General features: G+C 48.6%; 1 protein-coding gene across 9 annotated transcripts in view; it reads right to left on the reverse strand.

Annotated features, from left to right (window-relative positions):
* The window catches only part of OTUD7A (OTU deubiquitinase 7A), a 384,176-nt gene extending 370,906 nt beyond the window's left edge, over nucleotides 1–13,270 (reverse strand). For 2 of the 9 annotated variants that reach the window (XM_089309205.1, XM_089309202.1), the window contains exon 1: nucleotides 12,420–12,632. The gene's annotated coding sequence lies outside the window, so the exon portion shown is untranslated. Of the gene's footprint in view, nucleotides 1–12,419; nucleotides 12,634–13,074 lie in introns of those variants that run through there. The other 7 variants (XM_089309208.1, XM_089309203.1, XM_089309200.1 and 4 more) reach the window with 7 other exon arrangements.
* Nucleotides 13,271–15,723: the final 2,453 nt, after the last annotated feature.

The following is a 15,723-nucleotide window of genomic DNA, read 5'->3' on the forward strand; positions in this document are numbered from 1 at the left end:
TGTCCTTGGAGCACCACACAATCCAATGGAGGAGGGGCTGGGCCTGGCTGGACTCAGCACTGGGGGTCTTGTGGCCGCTTGCTGAGACCCTCCCCTCTCATGGGTGACCTCTACTAACAACTCATAGTAGGCACCTGCTGATTACCCTCCCTTTGTCCTCACAACAATCCTGGTCTTTACCCTTGTTTCCCAGTGTGGAAATGTAAGTGTAGATCAGGGAGATGCCTCCTTGAGGTCCCTCAGGTCTGAGTGATAGAGCAGGTCTTACACATCGTGCTGGCCCAAGCTTGTGATGTCTCACAGGAAAGGTAGTCAAGCCCAAGGTGATTGTTCCTGTCCTGGGGGAAGGAGACTAGGAGAGCATCTGACTAGAGCTGACAGGGGCCACCCTGGACCTTCTGTCACCTGTGGCAGGTTCCATGTATGGAGACCTTGAGGCTGGGAGGTGAACTGGCTCAGCCGACAGAAAGTGAACCCCATGTGGTGTCTGGGATTGGGGTATCTCATCCAGTCCCAGGAACTCAGGGGCTTCCCTGTAGGCCTTTGGGAACCTACACCCTTCCTGTTGGATAAGCAGAGCATGTAGAGATGCTGAGCTTGTCCTCTCAGAAGTCCAGGAGCTCATGGAAGGGGACAGAAAGGGCAGGGAAGGCCCCTGGGCAGTCAGGGCAGAGTCCACTGCACTCAGGGCCCCAAGCATGGGGTCTGTCTGGCAGACACACATGGGGCTCGGGCTGGCCTTACTGAAGTGCCTGGAATGTGTTCAGGATGAGCAGAGGGGTCAAAAAACAGAGTTTCTAAAGTGTTATCAGCTCAGGGATTTGGGAGAGACAGTAGACTCTCTGAGAGACTCTGGAGGCAGACCCAAGGGGCAGGGTTGCAGCCTAATGCCTACTGTGACCTCAGACCAAACTTCAGGCCGCATTATGACCCACCCTTGCTTGCTGTGAGCCCCTGGAGTCTAGTACCAGCCTGCTGGGCCATTTTCCTCTGAGTATCCCCAAGCCAACAGGAGGTACCACCTAACATTTCACACCAAATTCCGCATGCCTCCAAAGGACTTCTCAATCTTCCTACCTTCTCCCCAGCTTCTGTTGATTCTGAGGAGTATATGGAATAACAATGGCCACATTAACCAAGTCTGTGAGGTTTTATGCAGTTTACAAAGCGTAGCCTCAAGTCCTGATGAAGAAACTGAAGCTGGGTTGTCAGGGCCCTGCCTCCTCTGAAGAGAGCACCAGGGGCTGCCTGACCACTGCCTGGCCACCATGTGAGAGCCATCACGCCCACCGTCCCCGGTGGAGCTTCAGCTGCAGCCTCCCTTGATCCCGAGAGCTGCTCAAATGCTGTGTTACGCCTCTGTTTTCCTTGCGTCATCAGGGCTCGGCCCAGGCAAGTGCCCAGCATCTGCCAGTGTGGCTTCCAGAGACATCTTTCTCATGCCATCCTCTGTCAGCCCACAGAACACCACCAAGAATTGCGGGTGAGAGGTTGCTGCCCGCCTCTCGGCTGGGTGAGGAACTCACGGACAGGGCATCAGGGCTCGGTCCCTGCTTCAGCACTGGCTCGGTAGCTCTGTGAATTCAGATGCTCATGCCATCCCGTTGGGGAGTGGACGGCCAATGGGCTTCCAGCATGGAAGACATCTTTGCTGCTCTTCCTCAGTGTTAGGGAGAAGCTGACAGGAAGTACAAAGGCTTTGGGGCTGGGGGGTGGGGGTGTGTGTCTTAATTTGATCCTGGACTGCTCCTCCATGGCCTGAAATACCAGACTTGCTGCTCTCTCTGGTGTCCTGGGCATCTCCCATACCACAGAAGGGGAACACCTGACTGCACACTCTCCTGCACCCCTGAGGTCCCATGCCCAGGCTCCAGAGCCACCCAGGTGCACCCAGAGCAGGGCACTGAGGGGTGGAAGGTGCTTATAATTCTCTTCCGAAAGTGAGCTTTTTTGAACTGCAAGCCTTCACTTCGGTATAGTATGTGTAGTGGTTCAGTTACTTCTCAGGCAACTTTTGAAGGAGAGAGAACACTGAATGGGGGGCATGATGAAGATGGTTAATTATTTTTAAAGTTCCCAGCAGCTCTTCATCCAGAAAGCATGGTATCCCACTCAATATGGTGGGGACAAGAGACAGGTGTATCATTGCTTCATGGTCCTGTTCTGTTATGGGAAGTCAGGTAGATCTTCGTCTCCTGCCAAACTAATAATGAGCCAGGAGACAGGAATGTTGTTCAGAGGCAGAAAAGTGAGGACTGAGGGGTCCGGTAGTCTAGAAACCTCTGAAAGTGGGGTTCCATGCCTCCGAGACAGGCACTGAGGTCACAAGAGGGCAGCGGTGCAAGGTGACTGAGGTGGACAGTGCAGCCACTGGCCCAGTTATAGTCAGGATGTCAAAGGAGTCCCTGGGGCCAACACCGTGGCTCACTTGGTTAATCCTCCCCCTGCGGTGCTGGTATCCCATATGGGCTCCGGGTTCTAGTCCCGGTTGCTCCTCTTCCAGTCCAGCTCTCTGCTGTGGCCCGGGAGTACAGTGGAGGATGGCCCAGGTGCTTGGGCCCTTGCACCGGCATGGGAGACCAGGAAGAAGCATTTGGCTCCTGGCTTCGGATCAGCGCAGCGTCAGCCGTAGCGACCATTTTGGGGGTGAACCAACAGAAGGAAGACCTTTCTTTTTGTCTCTCTCTCTCACTAACTCTGCCTGTCAAAAAAAAAAAAAAAAAAAAAAAAAAAAAAAAGGAGTCCCTGTTGAAGTATTATGCCAGTGGCCGCACGCCTCCTGTGCACAGCAGTGCATGATGTAGGAGACTCCATTCATTAAAGGACCACAAAACCAGACAGGAACAAGAGGCTGGGGGGAAGAGGGTGAGGCTCCGGGATGATGCGCATTTGCCAAATGCCCAAGGAGAGGGAAGCAGACCTCACAGAACAGGGCAGCACTGCCAGCTCAGGGCAGAAAGCTTCACACAGGGAAACATGCTTAAGGAGCCACAGCAGTATTTGCTTTCACAGGCATATAAAACTGTAGAGATCCTGTTAGAAAACCCAGGGATATGAGAGCAAGGGCTGGGCTTTGGTCTCAGCTCACACCCCCTGCCCCACTACATGCTGACTCAACAGTCTCACTTCTTAGTGGGCTCCTCTGTGACAGCCTCAGGGTAGTCAGGTCTTCTCAAATGGGTGACGTTTACAGACACTAATTAAGTTACCAGGGAGGTAGTGGCTAAGTCCATCAGGCCAAAGGAAATCAGGTGAGGGGCCCTACCTGAGGCCCAAAGGCTGGGCATGCCAGGTACACAGGCAAGTACCACATTCTAGGTACGCAGGAGAGTCTCACAGTTGCGTCAGATAGCTGCCCTCAGAACCCTCCCCTATAGAATGGGAACAACTTCCCTCCCAATGACAGAGTTGTTGTGAGGGCCAAGTAAGATAATGTATATGGAAGCATTTTGCAAACTGTAAAACACTATGAAAGATTTAATAATAAAGATCATATAACATTAATATAATAATAAAGATTTAATAATATGTCTTTGCAAGTTAATAAACTTGGTAAATACTATTAGTTATGGCTAAGGTTTTTAAAGTTTTAATCATGGAATTTTATTCTTTTTGTTCTTGTTATTTCACTAATATTTTTAACTTGAAGATAAAAATTGTATATATTTACGATATATAGTATAACACTTTGAAATGCATATACACTGTAGAAAGGCTAAATTAAGTTAATTAACATATCTACGACCTCACACATGTATCTTTTTCTTGTTGGGAGAACACTTTTCAAATATACAATACATTGTCATTAAATGTGGTCAGTATGTTGAACCATTGATTTCCTAAAGGTAAACCTTGTTATGCCAGCTCTACATTCACTTAAATGATATCAAGTTATCATTTGGTCTAACAGTGAAAGTTTTACACATTCATCTTACAAATGCCTTTCCATTTCTTGGTTTATGGAGACCAACTTCCTCTCTCTCCACCTGGGGGGGGGGGGGGCGGTAACGTGTACTAAGGGAAGGAGGACTCCTTGCCTGTCCCGCTTTTACCTTGACCCATCTCTCTCCCATTTTAAAGTCACAAAGACTTCCTTGAGGCCAGCACTTTTCAACCTCACAGTCCATGGGGTGCTTTCACAAAGGTTCTGGTGGGTGCCCAGGCAAGATCCACGGCTGACAGCAGAAGCTCTGGGAGTGGCACCCAGACGCTGTTTTATCGGTTGTATACTTGATTTTTCCTTTTAATTGGCATGTGATTATACATATTTATGGAGTACAATATAATAATTTAGTACATACAATGTGTAATGATCAAATCAGGGTAATATCTCACAGGTTGAGTTGCTCACGTACTACAGAACACCAGCAGTGTTGCCTCCTATCTATCTATATTATTATTATTTTTTTTTTGACAGGCAGAGTTAGAGAGAGAGAGAAAGGTCTTCCTTCCGTTGGTTCACCCCCAAATGGCCGCCACAGCTGGTGCGCTGAGCTGATCCAAAGCCAGGAGCCAGGTGCTTTCTCCTGGTCTCCCATGTGGGTACAGGGCCCAAGGACTTGGGCCATCCTCCACTGCACTCCCAGGCCACAACAGAGAGCTGGACTGGAAGAGGGGCAACCAGGACAGAATCCAGCGCCCCAACCTGGACTAGAACCCTGGGATGCTGGCGCCGCAGGCGGAGGATTAGCCTAGTGAGCCGCAGCGCCGGCCTCTATCTGTATTTTGATACCTGTTACTTAACCTCACTCTACTCACTCCTTCTCCCTACTCTTCAAAGCTTCTAGCAATCCCTATTCTACTCTCTTCAACAACAATTTTTTGGCTCCCATTACCACAAAGTGGGTGGGAATTACAGCACATCATATTAAGTGCAATAAGCCAGGCATGGAAAGACAGGCATTAGGATTTTTAAAACACTCATATCATTGCAATGGGTAGTGTAGGACCTCCAGGTTGGGCCTTTCGGAGAGGCCAGACACCCCCAGACTGGAGACTGAGCGTGCACCCAACAGTGAAACAGGCCGGACAGTGGGATCTTCTCTCTAGGAGGAGATTCTGAGGTTGAGGCTTTGCCATTATTTTTAACATGAGAAGTTAATGTCATCAATCATCTTAATCACCACATGTCTTACCCGTCTCCCATGATGCATTTTCTCCTTCCAAAAGGATTGTTTCAAATATGACCCCTTCAGGGACCTGTCGTTTTTCTCTTTTCTAACATTAATGTTTTCAAGGAAGCACAACTAAATTATCTTATTTTAAAAAAACTATAGTGCATCTTACCAAATAGATGCGGCTGATTACTCCTTATGACTACATTCAACGTTTGTGATATATGAAATGGAAACTAGCAAACCATACACTCTGCTGACAGGCTAGTCTCATTAAGGCTAATCAGTAAACAATCAGTTTTTGCTGTTGTTTATTTGCAGCCTAAGCAAATAAAATTTTGCATGCTACTGAACTGGGAACTAAAGTTTGCAATGCTTCAAATTTTATATGAGCAACATTCTTAACTACAATGCTTCTACACTCATGGGAGCTGAGTAACTGTAGAGAGAATAATTAAAATTTTAACTTTAATTCCCGGAGGGCTATTAACTGCATTTAACAAACATGAATTGAGAGCCGTGCTGAGCAAGGTGCCTGCAAGAAGTAACAGGGGTGAAAGCCCAAGCAGCTTCTCCAGGGCTGAACAGTCTGGGGCTGGGGGGCAGGTGGGGCAGGGCATTGTGGGCCACACAACTCAGTTTCCTAACTGTAAATACTTGTACCAGCGCTCAGCATTCCCCTCAACCCTGGAAATGAAGACTAATATTGTTACCAGATACACCATTTTTCCTACTTGTTCTCTCACAGTAAGGAGTAGGGCTTTCTTACTCCTTGATTAGTCAGCACTTTGGGAGAACCAAGGAATTAATTTTGCAGAGAATCATGGAGTTGAATGAGATAGCACAAGTCAGGAAGCAACAATTCTTCCTTTGAGAATACACCCCAAATGTGGGTCTGGGTTCGGGGAGGGAGGTGCACAGCCTGAAGGAGCCCTCCTCTGAGCCAGGAGCTCACTCTCTCCCAGTGTAGGGTCAAGCCCTCATCAGTACTCCCCAGGCAGGGAAGGATCATAACATCAATGCAGTAACACACTGATCTTCTGCCCATTCACCTTAAATGGGAAGCAGTGGGGATGACTTGTCCATGTCCACTCCTCTCCTGGGAGCCTGAAGCCATTAGCAGCTTGTGATAATGCATTTCTGAACACACCACGTGCCACACTGTAAATGTAATCCATCAGCTCTGGCAGAAGTAACCTCAGGAAACCATGGTGCATGTAGAAGACTCAGGAGGGCTGACCAAGCCAAGAGCATATACCATGTTTGATAACCCAGACTTAAGTAAGTGCTTCAAGTGCACAGTCAGCACCTTAAACAAGATAGATTTTTACAGAATAATCAAGATATGTGAACAAACTGCAACCTATCCTTGCAATTCTAGGACATATGTTCCTGAGAAATCCATTTGACCTTTCAACTTGCCTACACAGTTAACTACAGACCCAGAGCTTTCACTCAACCTAGCAAGCAACAGGACTTCCCAAGTTTCCATGTCCTTCCTCGTGGAAATCTATCATCCCAGAGATGACTGAGACCTCTGTCCCTTTAACACAGTCAATGACAACGACAAAAAATGCCCTGTGGTCTCCTTTATAGCCCAGGGACTTGCTCTAGAAATGGCAGTAGGCCCAGCAAGAGAACATGCTCCTCTATCCACCAGTTGTTCACATAAAGGATTAATCTTGCCTCAATTCCAAGGGTAAGAATGTGTGTTCTGTAAAGATCCCATGCAGTGAGCCTTTGGAAGCTCCCTATTCAGAGCACCAAGACTTATGAGATGGAACATGATTCTTAGGGAGTTCACCAACTACTCTGACTTAGGGGAACTGCATTTAGCATTGTTTACCAGTTAACGACTCTAAATAAACCTGAAGAGTTGCCAAGCCATAGAAGACCCTTCATACTTTAGCCTGCATCTCCTTCCTCTACCCCAAAATAATCAAATCAAGTTCTTACAAGCAATATCTTGGGTTACAAGTGCAAACTGTAACTACATCAAGTGGCATAGGAGAAACTGGGCTGGTGGAAAGTTAGAGAGACTAACCTCAATTCCTTTTTACTGCAATAATTCCTTTTATTGATCTTTACAATTTATGAACTCACTGCATATTCTTACTTATCTGTTCTATCCCAATGCGTGCAGGATGGCCAGAAAGATATTCTGCCCTTGGGAACCACCTGGGACTGTGCACAAGGTCACACCGTTCATCATCCAGTCCTAGTTGGCTGCCAATTTGTTCCATTTATTTTAACTGTTCAGTGGTTATTCTTTCAAGAAATGGTATGACATTATTTGAAAGACAGGCTGAACAAACATCCCAATTCAAACATTTTAAAAAGAAAAAGTTAATTATATGTACCTTGGATGTTGAAGAATTTTTCTTTAAAGACACGAAAAATTACACATGCAAATGTGTTGTCAACACTCCATTAAGAAGCGTTGTTTACAAGACTCAAATCATTAGAGGAACTGTGGGGAGATGATTTGTAACCCTGGTGGGGACTCTGGACCCTCAAGATGAGAAGGAACCACACTGGTTCTGCAGAAGGGGTGATGAGGATCCGTGGAGGAGGACACATCATGTCCCAGGGTACCAGGCACTGTGTAGTCTCTTCTGCAACAAGGATAGACCAGGCCAGCCCTGAGCTGACTGTAAGAACCAGGAGAGCCTGACGGGGACAATTCCTAAGATGGAAGCACAGGAGTGAGGTGGGATGTCTGTGTCAGTTCTGAGAGCAGTAGAACTAGGGTCTTCTTAGAGGTGGTATGGCTCCACCTGGCATGGACAGTGCCAGGGATGCATGTCTGTGCCTGCTCCATACAGCCTCTTCAGTCAACCTCCTAAATCCTTGTCCGATTAACTGAAAAATATTAATCGAATTGCACACAGGAATGGGTGTGTGGTCTGTTCACACCAATCCCTAGTACCACATGAAATTGCAATAATCTAATAAAACAATTGAATGAAATGCTAAGCAGGAAAATGGATTCCAAAGGTCTAATTTTACATTTCATAAAATTCAATACTGCATCTTACTCATGTATATTCATTCAGACATCAAATTTCCATCATATTTGTAAGAAAACCAAGTGAGAATAAACTATGCTGAAACAGAACATATTTCCTTAGGAGGAGAAATACAAAAATCCTTCAAACCCACAAAGTAAATTGACCTTAGATTTATCTGCTTATACCAAAAGAGCTTTGTTTAAAACTTTTATGAGCATCAATGTGTATTTGACTTCTTAGGATATGAAATGATGGATAGTAGAAATCTATAACAGCAAGGACTGGGATTTTGTGGGATCACACAAGTGTACCAGACAAGTCCTTGGAGACATGAGAGGCTAACTCTCTTCCTTGGCCATGAGGAACCTGGAGCATTAATGCATCATGTCTTGACCACGGCTGGCAGTGGCTGAAGCAGGATCCACTCCCTCCCAATCCTAATCCTAACTTCCCTACCCTCTTGCAAACCAGCTGGCTAGTCACGCCGCCACAACACAGGCAAGCAGCAAGGCAGCATCCAGCCCTTCTCTCAATGTCAGCCCTAAAAGGCTGAGTTTGAACCCACTTCTCTTGTCCATCCCCAAAGTGTGGTGAAGGAGGGTCCTCACTGCCAGGTTGTGTCACCTCTTTCTCAGAGCCATCTTACTCTAACATGCAAAATTCTTAAGGGACGAGGCAGTCTATCAATGGGTAAATAAAATTCTTCTTTCAAGGTTCAAGAGTAAAATATTTTCAAATATATTACAAAAAGGAACCTGCCTTATTTCCTCTTCAGTGCCTGCGGATTTCAGCATTCCCTCTGTGTAGCATATTCTGTGGTCACGCCCAATGACAGACAGCTTCTAAGTGGATTAGGTGCAACCTGTCTTTACATCGAGTGGTGCTTCCCACATAGCCGTATCAGTGCCCACAGTGAGAGTCTGGCTCAGCAAGAAGCTGAAAAGCACGGTAGCCCCATTTGGCCTCCTGAAATCAATGACTGGGTTTTCTGTGCAGTTTCACTGAAATAAGAAGCATAAGGAAACACCTTGTCTAGCAGTGACTAGCTCTCTAGCAGGGCATCTGTTAGGCTCCTGCCCTGTCAAGGGGCGGTGTTTCCCTTTTGTGCATCTGCTCTGGGAGGAACCTCAGAGGAAGGGGCAATTTTTGGTCTTCAGTAACACAACCAGATGCTGCAGTAATCATGTTCGCTCTGGGAAAGCCTGTCCTGGCTCCCTGAGATGACCCTGGCCTAGGAGCTGGCCTCTCCGAGCTCAGTCCCTGTGGGGAACAGCCTCCCAGGGAACACATGGTTGAATACCCTGGCACACACTTAGAGTCAGATTAAGAACATTTAAGTGACAATCACAGTTGCATCTTTCCTCCTGATTACATTTTCTAGGGGGAGGTGAGATGTACAGTGATTAAACATTTGCTTTTCTCCATCAGAGAAACCTTGAGGTCAGTCACTCTGGCAGGGAGGGCAAATAAGTTCCCCTGGGAAATACCAGGATGCAGAGGCCCAGGCTTGAAGTCAATCAGGAGTCAAAAGCGAGAGCAAACATGAAGAGGGGAGGTGTTCCCACGGGTTGCTCTGGCTGGCGTGGTCATGCCCTCACCAGGACTCAGGCCTGTGCTTCTGCAAGGACAACGCTCTCCACTCCAGGTCAATGCTCATTCCCACAGTCTAAGAAGGCATGGATATTGAGACTCCAAGTGTGCTAAGAATCAACAGCCACTTTCCAAAGACTCAGAGCCATTAAGCAATCCCTCTGCCCCATCCAGGGTGGTCCACACACTTGGGAGGCCATAACCTCTGGTCATCCAAGTATGCCCGCTGCCCCCTTCCTTCTGCTCCTATCCCTTGCGTGACAGACATACGTGGGCACATCACACACATACACCCAACCCCCACCTTGGCAGTCCTCTCCCCAGTAGCACTGGTAGGGGCCAATCAAACCATGTTTAGCACGCCCCCTGCTGGCCGAGAAGGAGCTGACTCAGCCTTTATTTTGCGGGCCTAAGAGGAAGAAATGACCCTAAGATCAGAGAGAACAAAAAAGAAAAGCCAAAGCAATTCTGACTTCTTAGAAACGGAAGATATGGCATTCTAAATATAAGAGGAGGATGAAGACTTTTAAATTAGCTTTTTTAAAAAAAAGTTTTAGGAAATAAGTGACTAAAACCTAAAGATTTACTGGAAATATTTGCATTCGTATTTTCACAACGTGTCAAACCAAACACATTATGATGCGTATTTTCACAGGTCTACCAGTGGAAAAAATGGAAACGTGTTCCAGAGTGGTTTCACGTTCTACATTTTCAGTTTGCAATCCAGAGCCTTAAAACACAAACTTCACCCCACTGGGGGCATGTGACTTACAAAGGCACCTCGGTCAGCTCAAGAGCGCAAGTTCTAAAGTGACCAGGAGCAGCAGGAGCAAAGCCACTTAACAGCAGTGCATTTGGACCCCACTTCACACCCAGGCTCCCTGTCTCACCCAGGCCTGCCAATGTGGAAAATAGGTGGCACCGCTGAGGGGTCAGAGGCCATGACCACACACTGACCCCTCAGAGGAAGGTGCCTCCTCTGCCCCTTCCTTCTCTGAGCCTGGGGCCTCAGGAGGTCCTTTTTAGGGGACACCTGCCAGGCCCAGACCCACATCTGGCGAGGCTTCATTTCTATCCATCATCATCCTAAACACCAAGCACTTAAGAGTAAACCACGGGTTTCCCATCTGTTTTCACACCAACCCCAGGGTTCAAAAGCTTCATGTTCCTAACCAGATTCAAACTTCTGCATGGCACATGGCATTAAATTCCCTGAACACCCAATAGGATCATAGCACTCATTTAAGTCATGCTTCTTTCAACCAATTAGGAGTTTCATTAATTATTTAATACAAAAAAAGTCAATACTTTTGTCCCCCATTGGATATCTTTTGGATACCCTAGGCTTAAGTGGTTGTTCAGGTTGTCCTGGTAACTTGCTGTCTTATGTTCCTACCAGCTGACACAAAGAGCACATAGTAAAATAGTGGCATGTGACTCCCGTTTTGGGGGGAATTCTCCCCAGAACTTGGTGTACTGTGCAGATCTCCAGTCTCTGCACTCCCTGGACCCTTGTCGGATATTGAAGAGGCCCTGGGAGCTGGTGGGACACACAGCTGCTGGCAGGGCCCCAGCGAAGCTGCCACCCTGTTCCCAGGGCGGGCGTCTCCCAGGCACACCCTGGAGGGGGTGATGGAGAAGGAGGAGACCTGCAGACTTCCCCAAAGCTGTCCAGGCCCGCAAAGACTTCGGCCACCCCCCGTCCACCTTTTCCCGTTTCACAGGAGAGAGCATCTCTGCAGGCTGTCCCTCTTACAGTTCATGTTCCCCTACAACGCTAAGGCAAGGCGAAGGCATGTCCTGTCACGCGTGGCTCTCCCGGGGCCCCTGTGCTGTGGGTGAAGCCATCCTCAGACCTGCGGGGAATCTAACAAGTTCTCCCTCCGCCACTCTTCCATCTAGGGATCCTCAAGGCCACAGACACAAACAAACCCGCTCTCACGTGTGAGAGGTACTCAAGTTGGGCGAGCAGACGCCTACCCATTTTATGGCAAGATTCTCGGAGGGCTACAGCTGCACCGGGAGGGAGGAGGGTACACTCGAGCGGTCGTGTCCAATGAAGGAAAGTTTTAGTGAATGATGACATCACTGACATCTCCCAAATTTAAAGGAGCACTTAAAGCACAGCAGATGCAGGTTTTTCCCCTCCAGCGAACAGCTACTAGAGGAGGCCTCCGGGTTCACAGACAGACTGCATGGACCGTTCGCCCGCTGTCCAGCGAGCCCCAGCGGAGCCGGCGAGCCAGCGGCGCACGGGGCCGCGGTGGCCCACGCAGCCCAAGCACCGCGCCCGACGAGCGGCCTCGCGCGCGGCTCGGGCCCGGGCGTCTGCGGGCGCCGCGGCACCCCCGCGATGCGACCCCCCGGGCCGAGGGGCAGCTGCCCCGCGTCCGGCATCACGTTCCAGTGCGGACGCCCACAGGGCAACGCCGAGACAGCAGCCCCGACTCAGCGGGAGCGCCGCGCCCTGCCTGGGAGCCGCGCCGGGCCACAGCCGGTGGCCGCGGCGCCCGCGGGGTCCGGAGCAGAGCCCGCAATGCAGACGCGCGGGAGAGCCCCGCACGCGGCCCGCGCCCCGGCGCCCACCTGCCTCGCCGCGCAGCCCGGCAGCGAGCCGGCGCCGGCGCCCGGGAGAGCGCACCTGCCGGGTCCGCCGGCCCGGCCCCGCCGCCCGCCGGCAGCACCGCGGCCAGCGCCGTCTCACCTGCCGCGCCGCGCCGCTCCGCTCCCAGCCCGCAGCGCCGCAGTCGCCGCTACCCGACTTCCATTTTCTCTCGCTTTAAAGGAAAACCAGATCAGCTGTTTCGCTCGCGCTCGGGCTCCGCGGCCCCCTCCCCAGCTGCGGCTCGCGGTCCCGGGGGCCTCGCCTCCCCCGCCTCCTCCCGCGCTCCGCTCCGCCCCTCGCGCCCCTCCGCTCCGCCCGCGGCCGCGCGCAGCGCCCGCCTCCCGGCTCCGCCCGCAGCTGTCCGGCGCGCGCCCTCCCCTGACGTCACCGGCCGCGGCCGCGCCCCGCCCCCTCGCCCCTCGCGCGGACGTGCGCGCGCTGCTCGCGCCCCGTCCCCGCCCCGCCGGGGCCGGCGCCGGCGCCGGAGTGCGCGTGCTCGAGGCCGTGACCGTGCCGCGGCCCCGAGCTCCGGGAGGGCGTGCGGCGTCCCCTCAGCCCCCGGCGCCGGGGCTGTCGGCAAGGCCGCCCGCGCCGCTGTGCCTGCGCCCGCCTCTCCCGCGGCTGTCTTCGGCCCGCTCCACTTTCCCCCCCTCAGGCTGCCCAAACTTTCTCCCTCTCACGGCCTCGGCTCCGTTTCCGCGCCCTGCCTCGGGGGCCCCGGCGTCGCCGCCCGACCCCGGAGTGCCCCTGTTACCTCCGCGGCCAGTTCTCCGGCTCCTTCCCGCGTCCTGCCCACTTGTGAGCACCGTCCCTCGTCCCCGCTCGCCGCGGCCCAGGCCTGCTGGCCGCTCTGCCCGCGCTCGCGGCGCCCTCTCGGGGTCGCCACGCCCCCTCGCCCCGACCCGGACCCGGGGCTGCGGGTGACCGAGGCCGTCCGGGTGCGTTTCTTGACGAGGTTTTTTTTTTTTTTTTTTTTTTGCTTTGGTTTACACAACGTATTTGCTTAATAGACTCTAGCAATGCGTTTGACTTTTAAAATTAATATTCAGACTTAAAAAAACACCCTGCAGTCCCGTGATCCCGTGAGGACCAGCGCCCAGGGGCTGCTGGCCCTCGGTGGCCACACTGCCCCAGCCCTAGCCTCTGGAGACCTGAGGTGCTTCCCCGGCTCTGGCTTGTCCTTGTGAGGTCATAGATGAATGAAGCCCCGGGTACCATTTTGAAACGGACTTTATCACAGTTCTGCCTTGAGACTCGTTCCCGTGTGGCGTGTGTACTTGAGCGGTTTGCACCACGTTGCCTTTGCTTGGTCACCCACCGGAGGATGTTGGGTGGTTGCCAGTGTTTGGCGATTGTGAATAGATGCTCTAGAAACATTGGCGTGCACGGTGTTGTGGGGCAAGTTTTCCAAGGAGTTGGATAAATAGTGCAATCGGTGGAGCGCAGGGTAAATGTGTTTCTAAGAACTGGGCAAAAGCAGTTTTTCTGAGTGGTTGTACCATTTTCATAACCAGCAGCGGTGTGTGAGAGTCCCATCTTCCTGCATCCTTGCCAGCACTTGACATGGGCTCTGTGGATGTGTATGTGTGTGTGATATGGGTTCTCTGGGGGTGAATGCGTGTTCATATTCAAGGGTACTTCAAAAAGTTCACGAAAATGGAATTTTAAAAGTTTATTTTTAATTTTTAATACCGTAAGGGTGTCTTTAAAAAGCTCGTGGAAATATGTATTATGAAATAAAACTATGCCTGGGTGTAAAGGTTTTTGCACAAAAAGAAACTTATCTTTTAATTCCATTTTCCACAGACTTTCAAAGTACCCTCATATTTTCACTAGAAGTAGTTTGTCTGATACATATTTTGCAAATATGCTGCCAGAGTAAACTTTGGATTCTGTTAACACTGTCTTTGGCAGAGCAGAAGTATTTAATTTTAATAATGTCTGATTGGCATTTGTTTTCCACTAAATTCTAGGTCACATAGATTTAGTTCTATGTTTTCTTCTAGAATTTTATAGTTTTACATTTAGGTTTACAACCCATTTGATTAAACTTTTGTGAAAGGTGTTAGGTCTGTCTGGATTACTTTTTTTTTTTTTTTTTTTAACTTTGGATGTCCAGTCACTCTAGCCTCATTCGTTGAAAAAAAGTACACTTTCTTCATTGAATTGCCCTTGCTCTTTGTCCAAATCAGTTAACTGTGTGGGTCCTTTCCTGGGCTCTGTTGCATTCTGTTGCATACACATGTATAAATTCTCAGATTATTTTACCACACTACTTTAAATATACCATAGCTTTGTAAGTAAGTCTTGCAGTTGGGTAGTGTCAGTCCTTCAACTTTAGTCTTTATCATCACATTGTCTACTGCAGCTTTTCTTTCTTTATATGATTTTCATAATCAGTTTACAGAGATTTTCAAAATATCTTTCTGAGATTTTGATTCAGATCTGATTGAATTTATTGATGAAGTTTAGAAAAATTGACATCTTGAGTCATCTGATGCAGGAGTATGAAGCATATTTCCATTGTTTAGATTTTGTGTGCATTTTTTCAGCAATATTTTACAGGTTTGGTTTTCTTTTCCACAGAATTCCTGTACATATATTGTGACATCTGTGTTTTTTATCCTATTGCAAATTGAATTTTTTTAATTTCAAATTTCAATTGTTTATTGCTGGAATACAGAAAAGTAGTCCACTTTGTCTAGTAACTTTGCAATACCTGTTTATTAGTTCTAGAGTTATTTTTGAAATAAGTGGTTTAATTAAAAACATAACTATTTTTGAAATAACTTGATAATTCTTGATGTATAATGGTACCATTTACTAATAGAGAGTTTCATTTTCTCACTTTGCAATCTGAACATATTTTATTTCCTTTTCTTGTCTTATTAAATAAACTAGGATTCCCAGTCTGATGTGGATTGGAAGTGGGTACAGAGAATATCCTCGTCCTTGTCCCTAATTTTAGGAGTAAGCATCCAGTTTCTTACCACTAAGTATGATGTTAGCTGTAGGATTTTTATAGATGTTCTTTATCAAGTTGAAGAAGTTCCCCTTTATTCCTTATTTGTTGAGGGCTTTTGTTTTGTTTTGTTTTGTTTTATCACAAATTTTGGATTTTGCCAATTTATTTTACATCTATTGACATGTTTATTTTTTATATTTTAGCTTGTAGATGTGATGATTGATTTTCAAATGTTGAATCAGCTTTGCAAACCTTGAATAAATCCCAATTAGTCGTGGTAGATAATTATTTTTGTACATTGTTGAATTCAATCTGCTGAAATACTTTTGAGGATTTTTACATCCATGAGAAATAGTGGTCTGTAATTTTTGTTTATTATATCTTGTTTTGGTATCAGGGTAATGCCGTAATACAATGAGTTAGGAAGTTCTCTCTGCT

The sequence above is a fragment of the Oryctolagus cuniculus genome, chromosome 12 (genome assembly GCF_051225735.1).
Source record: "Oryctolagus cuniculus isolate XC-2025 breed Fujian yellow rabbit chromosome 12, ASM5122573v1, whole genome shotgun sequence".
Lineage (NCBI taxonomy): Eukaryota > Metazoa > Chordata > Mammalia > Lagomorpha > Leporidae > Oryctolagus > Oryctolagus cuniculus.